Raw genomic sequence first — 10,279 nt, forward strand, 5'->3', positions numbered from 1 at the left:
GGTTGAAACCCTCTTCTAGTGCCATGCACCTATTGATCAACTCCTTGTGTTCCTTGTAGGTAATAGGTTCATTCTCTGTGTTTTCCAACTTTAGGGTCCTGCTACTATTCTCCAAGGGATTTCGCTTCACCTACACATCAAAAATGTTAGCATGGCCTTTCAGGTTCTCTTAGCCCTCTTTACCAATTGGGGAGGAAATAGTGTCAAGGGAGGCATTGGTGGTATTAGGTTGCTCCTGGTTGACAATGAAAGGTAGGGTGATGGTGGCAAAGACATGTGTGGAGTTGGGGGAGGGGTCCTTATTAGTATTGTCTACCTCAAAGTCTCAGGTACCATTCCATTTCTCTACATCTTTATCTATCTCATCTTTCCCCTTATCCATACCATCTCCCAAATTCTTATCATTCTCCTGAGAGTTGGTATCATCCTCCTCCTCATCTTGAGAGCGAATGGCCATTTGTTTGTATCAACCCCTGGTCTTAGCAATTCTTCTCGACCTTTTACTCGCAATAATTTCCTCATTAGAGTCACCAATTTCAACCTCCACCCTCTTATCCATTTTAATTATTTTATTGGGCTCCAACTCAAGGGTTAAAATTTTCTTTTTCCTTCCCTTAGTAGGGGTTTGGCTAGGAGAGGGCTAAGGAGTGGGGCCTTGGATACCTTTTGTAAATTCCAAATGCAGGCCCCCCCCAAAGGGGGAGATTTTATTGATGGCAATCACATGAGGAGGGTAGAGGGCTAGGTGAAATTAGAAGAGGTGGAACATGAGCCCTTGGTGGAGAATGGTGAAATTGGCCTCTTTTTTCTTCTTTTCTCTAACATCAATGATAGTGTCCTCAAGGGCATGCAACATGAAGAAAGGAATAATAACAAATTCCCTATTGTGAAAATGGTTAAGTAGAGGGAAATGATAAAAGTAATACACACCATGCCTACTCTCTAGCATCAAATACTTCATTATCATCAAATAGACATCATCCCAGGGCTCCAAAAGTTTTTCTCTTCTAAATCCTCCTCGGTATCGATCAGGCACCTCATTCTCTTTGAAGAAACTGAACATGCTCACCTTATTTGCCACCTTTGTGATTTTCTGCCATTTCGTTTCCTTCATCTCTAAACCATTCACCATAGCAATAGATTCTTCATTCACTTGAAAAGGAATGCCATTAATGGTCACCCACCTATCCTTCTAGGTCATCATACCCCGCCATGGCCAACATGTAGGGGAAATACCCTCCTTCCTTAAGCATAATCCAAGTGAGAAGTTGAGAAGTCCTCCAAATTTGTGGGCCCCAATCTATTTAGGTCCCCACCCATGGAAGCTTTCTCCTCAACCAAATTTCCTTCCATAATCTCAATAATTTTCATTTGCACCCAGAAAATCGCTAAGGTAGGCATAAAAATAGAACGAATAGTGGATAAAAGCTTTTGTTTTTGGTTCTTCATGAGCCTGTGAATACAATGTACATGCCAGTTAGTGGTATCATTACGAGGAGTGTGAGGATTTTGCACGTAATACCATAATGATCTAGCCCTAGTATTAAAGAGAACTTTACCCTTAAGCATGCCATAACACCAAACAATAATGGCCTTAATTTTAAAGCTCATATTGTTTATTAATTCACCTTTACCATGCCTTTTCATGATGCAATCAATATTATTTCCCTTTGCAAGCCATCTTGTCAACATTATGGAAACCCTAGCTATCATAATAATATCAATCCCACAAAAATGTCCATTTTACAAAGTTGGAGAGTCATCTAACCTAATTAGCGAGGTCTTTTCCCTATAAACTTTTAATGTTCACTAAATCAAAACCACCCCTAGCTAAGGTGTCAGCCACTACATTGCCTTCCCTGTAAGTGTGCTATAAATCATAACGTTCATAATATAATGACATATGTCCCCTAGGATGTGCCTCAGTGTCCAACCAGGTTGAACCCAACCTTGAACCAAATCAATAATGAGTTTAGAGTCCCCCTCAATGTAAAGTCTTCTAACCATCATTTTTGCCACAATTTTTAGCCCCCATAGTAAGGTGGTGGCTTACCCCACATTGTTGGTTCCTTGACCCAAACTTCTCAAGTTAGCAACCAACACATTGCCTTTTTTTCCTATAGCACACCACCTATTGCCTCAAGCCCCTTATGTGCAGCCCCATCAAAATTTAGTTTGACTATAGGGCCAATGAGGGGTTCCAACATGTATTTCTTCTAGAAACCACCTTTGAGTTGACAAAATTATGGAAATTGGGAAGAATATTCTATCTCTCAGCAATGTTCACCTCATTTCTACTCATGGGTTCCTGTGGCAATCTGACTTTAGTAGCAATAAAATTCTTAGTTATGAGTTTGCCCAAAATCTCTCCCAAAATCTCCTCACCCCTCTCTTCCTAACGGAAGACCTTGTTATTTCTCTCCTTCCAAATGACCCAACAAACATGTGGAGGGAGGAGAACCCAAAGGGTTATGAGGCAGGGATGGTAGAATGGGTAGCTCTAGTTCTCCATGAATTTCTCCATTCCTCTATTCATAGCCTAATCAATTGGGATTTTTTTCTAGATGTGGGACCAAACCTTCAGGGTAGAGGGGAAATCCAGAAAGAGGTGGGTTATGCATTCCTGTACCTTCTTGCATAGATAACATCTGTTGGTGATTGGTATATTGGGCCTTTGAAGGTTATCAGTTGTGAGGATTCTTCCATGCATCACCGTCCACCAAAAGAAGTCTACTTTTGATAGTAACTGACTAATCCATATCTTTCTCCATCTTATCACAATCTAATTATTTTCAAAGATGAGATGGTAGGTAGAATTGACCAAGAACCAACCATTTGTCCATCTATCCCACACCACCTCATCCATCTGATCATGCATAGGAAGAAGATAGTTGTAGATTAGATCCTCCAACTCTTTGATTAGGGATTCCTTACTATTTGTTATATCCATAGTGGATAATTCTTTCTATTTCCCATGATCATTAATATAGTCCACCACCCTTGTCCCCACCATTCTTTTTAGAGGTTCCTACAAGCCACTAAATTTACTGTAATTGAGAGGTTTCCCCCCTATCCAGTTATCCTCCTACAATCTAATTCTTTTTCCATTCCCAACCAGCCATCTCATGCCTTTTCTCAAAAGGGCCCTATTTTTGAGGATGCTATTCCAGATCTTAGACCCACTAGGCAGATCATTGTTGAGGAGATTATATCTAAAGTGAGTTTTGGTAAGGTATTTAGCCTTCATAATTCTTCCCCAACTAGTTTCATTTTCCACTAGTCTCCAGCCCAATTTTGTGAGTAGAGCACTATTCATATTAGCCATTGTTTTTATACCCAACCCCCCTTTATCCTTTGGTTTGCACACAGTCTCCCAATTCACAAGACTCCATTTATTCTTCTCTTCCATGCCAAACCAAAGGAAGTTCCTTTTTTCTCTTTCAAGTTTGCCACCATGTGCTGGCTGATGAGAGAAAGTAGATGCTGCATCTAGGAGTTGCAGTTTACCCGCATTGTTAGGCAACTTGCCCTTCCACCCAACAAGCTTATTTTGCAATCTCTCCAGGACAATGTTCCAATAGTTGGTTGAGACCTCTTTCATGGTTAGGGGGAGCTCGAGATATGTGCCTACGAGGTTCTCTGATTGACAACCAAGGATAATTTTTGATCTTCACCTGCAAAACCTCAGGGGTGTTAAAAATATATATCTTTCTTTTAGCTAGAGTTATTTGCTGACTTGAGAAATTCTCATAGTTGGAGAGGAGGTTCCTCCAAGCTTTAGCTTCCTATATTGAGGACTCACTGAAGAGGAAGGTATCATCCATAAATTGCTGAATAACCTTAGGTGTCAGTGTGGTAGCTAGTCGAATACCTTTTAAGTCACCCAACACAACCAATCTGTAGACCACTCTCCCTAACACGTCGGCCACCATGATAAAGAGGTAGGAGGAAAGAGGGTCCCCCTATCTTAAACCTCTACCCACCTCAAAGTTTCCCTAGGGAGTCCCATTGAGTAGAACGTCAAACTGAGTGGTTTCCACCATAGTTTTTGTTATGTTCACAATATTCCTTTTGAACCCAACTTGTTCTAGAACTTCATAAAGGATGGTCCAATTGACTCTATCATAAGCTTTAGATATGTCCAATTTTAGAGTCATGCCTGAATTTTTACTTTTCTCCATGGAGTGGATGATCTCATGGGTGGAAATTGTAACATCCAAAATTTGTCAACTCAAGACGAACCCCTTCTGGGGGCTCCCAATAAATTTATCTAGGAAGGGTTTAATCCCATTGACTAACACCTTAGAAAACACTTTATAAATGGTGTTGTATAGGTTGATCGATCTAAAATCACTTAAATTTTTTGGGGATTGAATTTTAGGCACCATAACTAAGAAGGTTTTATTGATCCTTTTTAGCAATTTCCCAGTTCTAATGATGTCTCTAGTGGCCCAAATTAGCTCATTTTTTATCACTTCCCAAAAATGTTGGAAGAAGGGTGTCAGGAAACCATTTGGGCCTGGGTTCTTAAAGGCTTTCATAGAGAAAACAACATTCTTCACTTCCTCTTTTGATACTTTCTCCTTTAACTTATCATTTTCCTCCATCCTCAATACTTTTCGGATATTATTGAGCATACTTCTCCTTATTATGTTGTTGCACCTTCTATCTTCTTTTTTATAAGCATTTGTGAAGAAGTCTACAACATGCCTACCCATGTCCTCTTGCTCTGACAAAGTCCTTCCACCAACCTCTGCCAAGGAGGTGATAGTGTTGCATTTTTTATGTTTCAAAGTAGACCTATGGAAAAAAGAGGTGTTTGTGTCTCCTTTAGTCAACCAAGCAATACAAGACCTTTGCTTTCAGAAAATCTCCTCCTTGAGATTAGTTTCCTTCCACTTCCTCCTATAGGTCTCTTCCTCCAACGTGGTTGCTTCAGTGTCATCCCCTACTGCCATGACAATTTATAGCCATTTGAGCTCCTCCTCAACATCTCACTTTATTTTAAACACATCCCTAAAGGATCTTTTAGCCCATTCCTTGGCATTCTTTCTTACATTATCCAATTTCTACATCAGGTGAAACATAACCATCCCATCCACTCTTATACTCCACCATTCTTCCACTTTACTTTTGAAGTTTAGGTGAGATTGCCACATAATTTCATACCTAAAGGGTTTAGGTCCACTCAACAGGTCATTCACCTAGTTGAAAAAGATTGGGGAGTGGTCTAAAATAGTCCTTGAGAGATTCACCAAGGAGGAGGGGATGATGTGGGGCTAGTCTCCCGAGACAATTAGCCAATCCAACCTAACTTGAATCAAGTCCTAACTCTTCCTATTTTTGGACCAAGTAAAAGGATTGCCCTATAGGTTCACATCCAAGAGGTCGTTAGTGTTTATGAACTCCAAGAGGTCCTGCATACTTTTTGAGAAGTTGTTTATCCCCCCAAGCTTTTCTGAGGGGTATAAGGGGGTGTTAAAGTTTCCCATACACATAAGACTCTTATTCTTCAGAACTTCCATCTTTCTTCCAATCTTGTCCCATAGTTCACCTCTTCCCACCCTTGTATTTGGGGCATAACTGTTTACCAGATTCCACACCATTCTATCATTTCTAAACTTAGAAACCGTAAAGTTCTTCTCTTAAGGACTTCCCTACACGTCAGGACATTGGGGTTCCACATGATTGCAAGGCCCCCGAGGCCCTATCATCTTTTGAATGCAAGAAAGTTGCCCTAGGCTAGAGCTTCTCAGCCACCTTAGTAAAATTTTGGTCTGTCATTTTTGTTGCCTAGATGAGGATACAATCAATCTTTTCCCCCAAAATATATTGTCTAAGAGCATATTGTTTCTGGGCATTTCAGCCCCCTAACATTCCACAAGAGGAATTTCATTTTTTGCCGTTGTCTTCCACTGTCCACTTCCCTTGCTTCCTGTTTAGTCCTAGTTGTTTTGTTGTTTGGGTGGCCTTCGATAGTTGTCACCCCCACATCTGGTTTCTTGTCTCCACTAGTTTTCCTCTTGGGATACTCCCATTCTCCTATAACACTCATTTGAGGGGAGGATGGGGCCAAGAAGGCCAAACTTCCCCCAGCGTCTTCAAAGCTTCTCATGGCTTTAGTCACAACCTCCTCCAGAGACCCCAATTTTAGCCTCTTCGGGGTAAACATCTTCCATTGGCTCAACTTATCAAGTTTCTCCATTTTAGAACTCCCCCTACCCCCATATCTGGTATTGGGTTCTTACAGGTGTTACCAACATCGTGGTCTGTCTCCTAGCGGTTGAGCTTGAGGACACTAGCGGTATCACTCCTGAAATCACTTGGCCTCCTGAATGATCCTTACCATAAGGTATTAGACCTTGGGTGGCCATCTCAATGGGATCAATTTCACCCTCCTCCAGTGCTCGGTTGGCATTAACTTCTCCCACTACTGGGGATTTCAAAAGGTCATCAATCTCTCCTAAATGGGCATTCCTCCATATTTACTCCTTCCTTAGCTTCCACCATCGTAACCTCAGGCATTTTAACAATCTCTTTCACGTTGCCTTCCCTCTTGTCCTCCTCAACTTTCTTACTACGAGGAAAATCTTCCATAATTTCAACTTCTACTATCTTAGGGGAGGATGAAGGTCCCCTGACCAAGATAGAGTCCACAACAATGCCTAGCCAATCCACCTTCTATTCGTCCTTCATAGAACTAGAAGAGCAAGCTGACAACACATGTCCAAAGCAACCACAATTTTGGGAATACAATCCTATATTCTCATATTCTATCAACTAGACCCTTTTCCCCCATTTAGTGGACAATGTGACCATAGTCAGGAGAGTCTGATTAATGATATTCACAAATAATCTAGCAAAAAAAAGTCTAGATTTAAGAAGGTGATCAGCAGTGACAAAATGTCTAAAAGTGTTTCCAATGTATCTTAGGATCTTTTTATCCTAGAACTCTAGCAGTAATCCAAGTAGGTGGACCCAAACTGGGGCTAGAATTTGAAGCTCCTGAGTGACATCGAAACTAGGGTGCCATTTCGCTAGTGCCAGACAGTGTTTACCATAGTACTAGATTCTAGATAGTACGAATGCCAAGTCCTCCACATAAGTGAAACATAAGCAGAAGAGACCGTTGGACATTGCTGAAACACTAATTCTTCCCTTCACCTTCCATTTCTAGATGACCCATTTCCTTGTCATCTCAATTGAAGGCCTGAAGGATATAAACCTACCCACAATACAATGTTTGAGTGAGGCAATAGCATTGTCCACAACACTATTTTGGGAAAGTGATTTCTGGTCCTGTAGCTCCGCAGGTGACCTTGGGAGCTTCAAGCTTGGTGCTTCCTACCTGTTCCCCCACTAGGACATTCTTCCAAATCCATCTTGGGGATGGGGGGGATAGACTCGGTGGACCCAATATCAATACAAGTAGAGTCAACTCTAGAACCCGATAAGGGGGGTTTAGAGGTGCATGCCTGAACCAACACTAAAAACAACGTAAGGGAATCTTCTCTGCGAAGATCCAACACCATGTGCAGGTCTGGGCACATCAAGGTATCAAGCTTGCCTAGGCTCTCTAGGGCTATGGCAGTTCAAAATTCAAATTGAGAGGGGGAGTGAGAAAGTTGTAGAATGACATTATTATTTATTGAGATTGATTTATTATTATTTCTTAAGTTTGAGTAGACTTGAATCTAAGACCTCTTAGATGAGAGGGACATGACTTATCGTAATGTTGTAGGTTGTTGCCTTAATATTAATATATTTTGAAGCCAAATATAAGGTTTACATTAGAAATCAATTTAGAAAATGATGATATGAATTGAATATACCTAGAAATAATCTATCAAATATTATTGAAAAAATTGTAGAGATATTTTTCTTAAATACTCATAAAAAATAATATCATATTCCTATATCAAATAAATTAAATTGAACAAACTATTTATTATCTATGTGAATGTTATGTTTATTTTGCATCATTTTTTGATTTGTTGAAAGTTCATCATCATTATTTACTATAAATATATACCTTAATCTAAAGAACTTTTACTTAAAAAAATGATTTGAGAGGTGATGATGTAAATTGACTATATTTAGAACACCTATATTAAATTATGTTAGAAAATCTATAATATATCATGTTAAAATAATTATAAAATGGATTTTGATCAATGATAAAGATCCCTTGTTTATATTATGAAACCTTACTCTATATAAGGTTGATTCAGTAGGACCCATCCCTTCTCTTTTGTTGTCAATTCACACAAGGAAATTATTAGCTTGTCTAATACAATTGATTTTAGATCTACTAATTTTTTTTAGGGACTTATTGCATCTCCAATTTTAGTTAGCGAGCTTATGTCATTATGTTATATTGATGCACTAAAAGTGTCATAATTACTGTACTTTGGGAAGTAACTCTATTTTTGATGTATATGCTTATCATGTAGGAGATGTGCCTTATACATTATAAAATTTTGAAATCTTTGGTCAATGTTATTGGGTTTTGATGACATGTCATCTGTATTAGAAGTCTCTTAAATTGATTACCTTAATTTCTCTTTAAGTGATTTCTTTTATATGGCCCTAATTAATGAATGATCTTGGTCCTATGTGGTTCAAATATTTCTTGATGAAGTCGTGTGACTTTGTAGTTGATAGAAAAATGTCTCCATGTTATTCTCTTTCACATCAATGAATTACATGACAACATCAAGAATGTTAAATATTATATAAATGGTAAAAGGTGATTAGGATTTGAGATTTCAACTTTGGTAAACAAAGGAACATGCTAAATATTTTGATGAAATCCACTTCATGTGTTGATAGGTAATGTGTTGTAGACTGTTTATTACTTGATTGTCTCTTCAAGTGTAATGGGGAACTTAGCTATGATTAAATAAGTGTTTTAGTAAATTACTATTACATATAATCCATGATCCTATCTTTATTTGTTATGACATGAGTGTAATTTTTTTTGAGGTGAAGACATAAAGTATAATGTGAAACAAATGATAATTTTGAGATTTTGAAAATGCTCTACAATTTAGGTAATTATTGTAACAATGTAAGTTAAGCTAACTTGTCCAATGAATAAACCATATATGATCTTCTATGTTCAAAATATTTGCACTGTAGAGAATTATTCTTACCATGTTGATTTTAACAAAATAAAATAATTAATATAAGGTCTTCAATTTTTATTGTTAGGATTTATGAACAATAGTAAACCATTGCATTTTTTGAAATAGCATAGTCAAATATAATGACATTTTGGAATTCAAACAAATAATCCCATAAACCATATAAAGATATATTTTCATGATGTTATGTCTTAGATTATGAATGTTATAAATTTGAAGTTTATGTCTCTTGTCACAAAACCTCACAGGTCCATAGAATTGTAATAAGCTCATGCCTACATAGAATTGTAATAAGCCCATGCCCAGAATGGGAGAAAAAGCCTATATGAAAAAGTTTGTGGGTGAGGACCAAGATGACATTGAGAAAGAGGAAAGTGACTTTAGGAAGAAAGACACCAAGAACTCCACCCATGTCTCAGTTAGCTTCAATAAGGATATTGGCGACTCCTACCTACAAGACCGAGTCGAAGAATAACAATGCCTCCCTATGTCTGTTTCCTCCCCCATCCTTGATAAAGGTAAAAAGAAAAAGATGGACTACAATGATGTTGCTATTGGGAGCAGGCAGAAGGGTGTATTGTCTATGATGGCCATGCGGCTAATGTTGATGCAATCACCAAAATTAGGATGGAGGTGGACACCATAGATGTGAAGTACATCATATTGGTCATCCATGCATTAAGGGTTATGTATTCCTTTACTACTACCCTAAGCCTACTGCACAAAGAAAAAAGAAAAAGGAAGACTTAGATGACGAAGGAGCTATTTTCCTTCCTTACTAAAGATTGGACTCGACTTCCATTGACTAAGCCCAAAGAGAGAAAAAAAAAAAACATTATAATGCCATGCTAATATTTTTCTTGTTTTGTATATTTGATTAATTTATTAGAAATCTCTATTTAATAAGTTATATCAAAATTTAAAGAACTTTTACTTTAAGAATCTGATTACAAAACAGGAAATAGATCGGCTACACTAAGAAAATTTCCATCAAATTTCAGTTAAAAATTCTGAAAAGTTTGCCCTCAAATATTCTTGAAAAGAGAATATTCCAATAAATATACTTGAAGAGACTTATTGTTGGCAGCTAATTATAATTCAGGTGTAATATACAGATCTGTTCACACTTAATC

This window comes from Cupressus sempervirens, chromosome 9 (assembly GCF_028749045.1).
Source record: "Cupressus sempervirens isolate cs-2001-9-10 chromosome 9, ASM2874904v1, whole genome shotgun sequence".
NCBI lineage: Eukaryota > Viridiplantae > Streptophyta > Pinopsida > Cupressales > Cupressaceae > Cupressus > Cupressus sempervirens.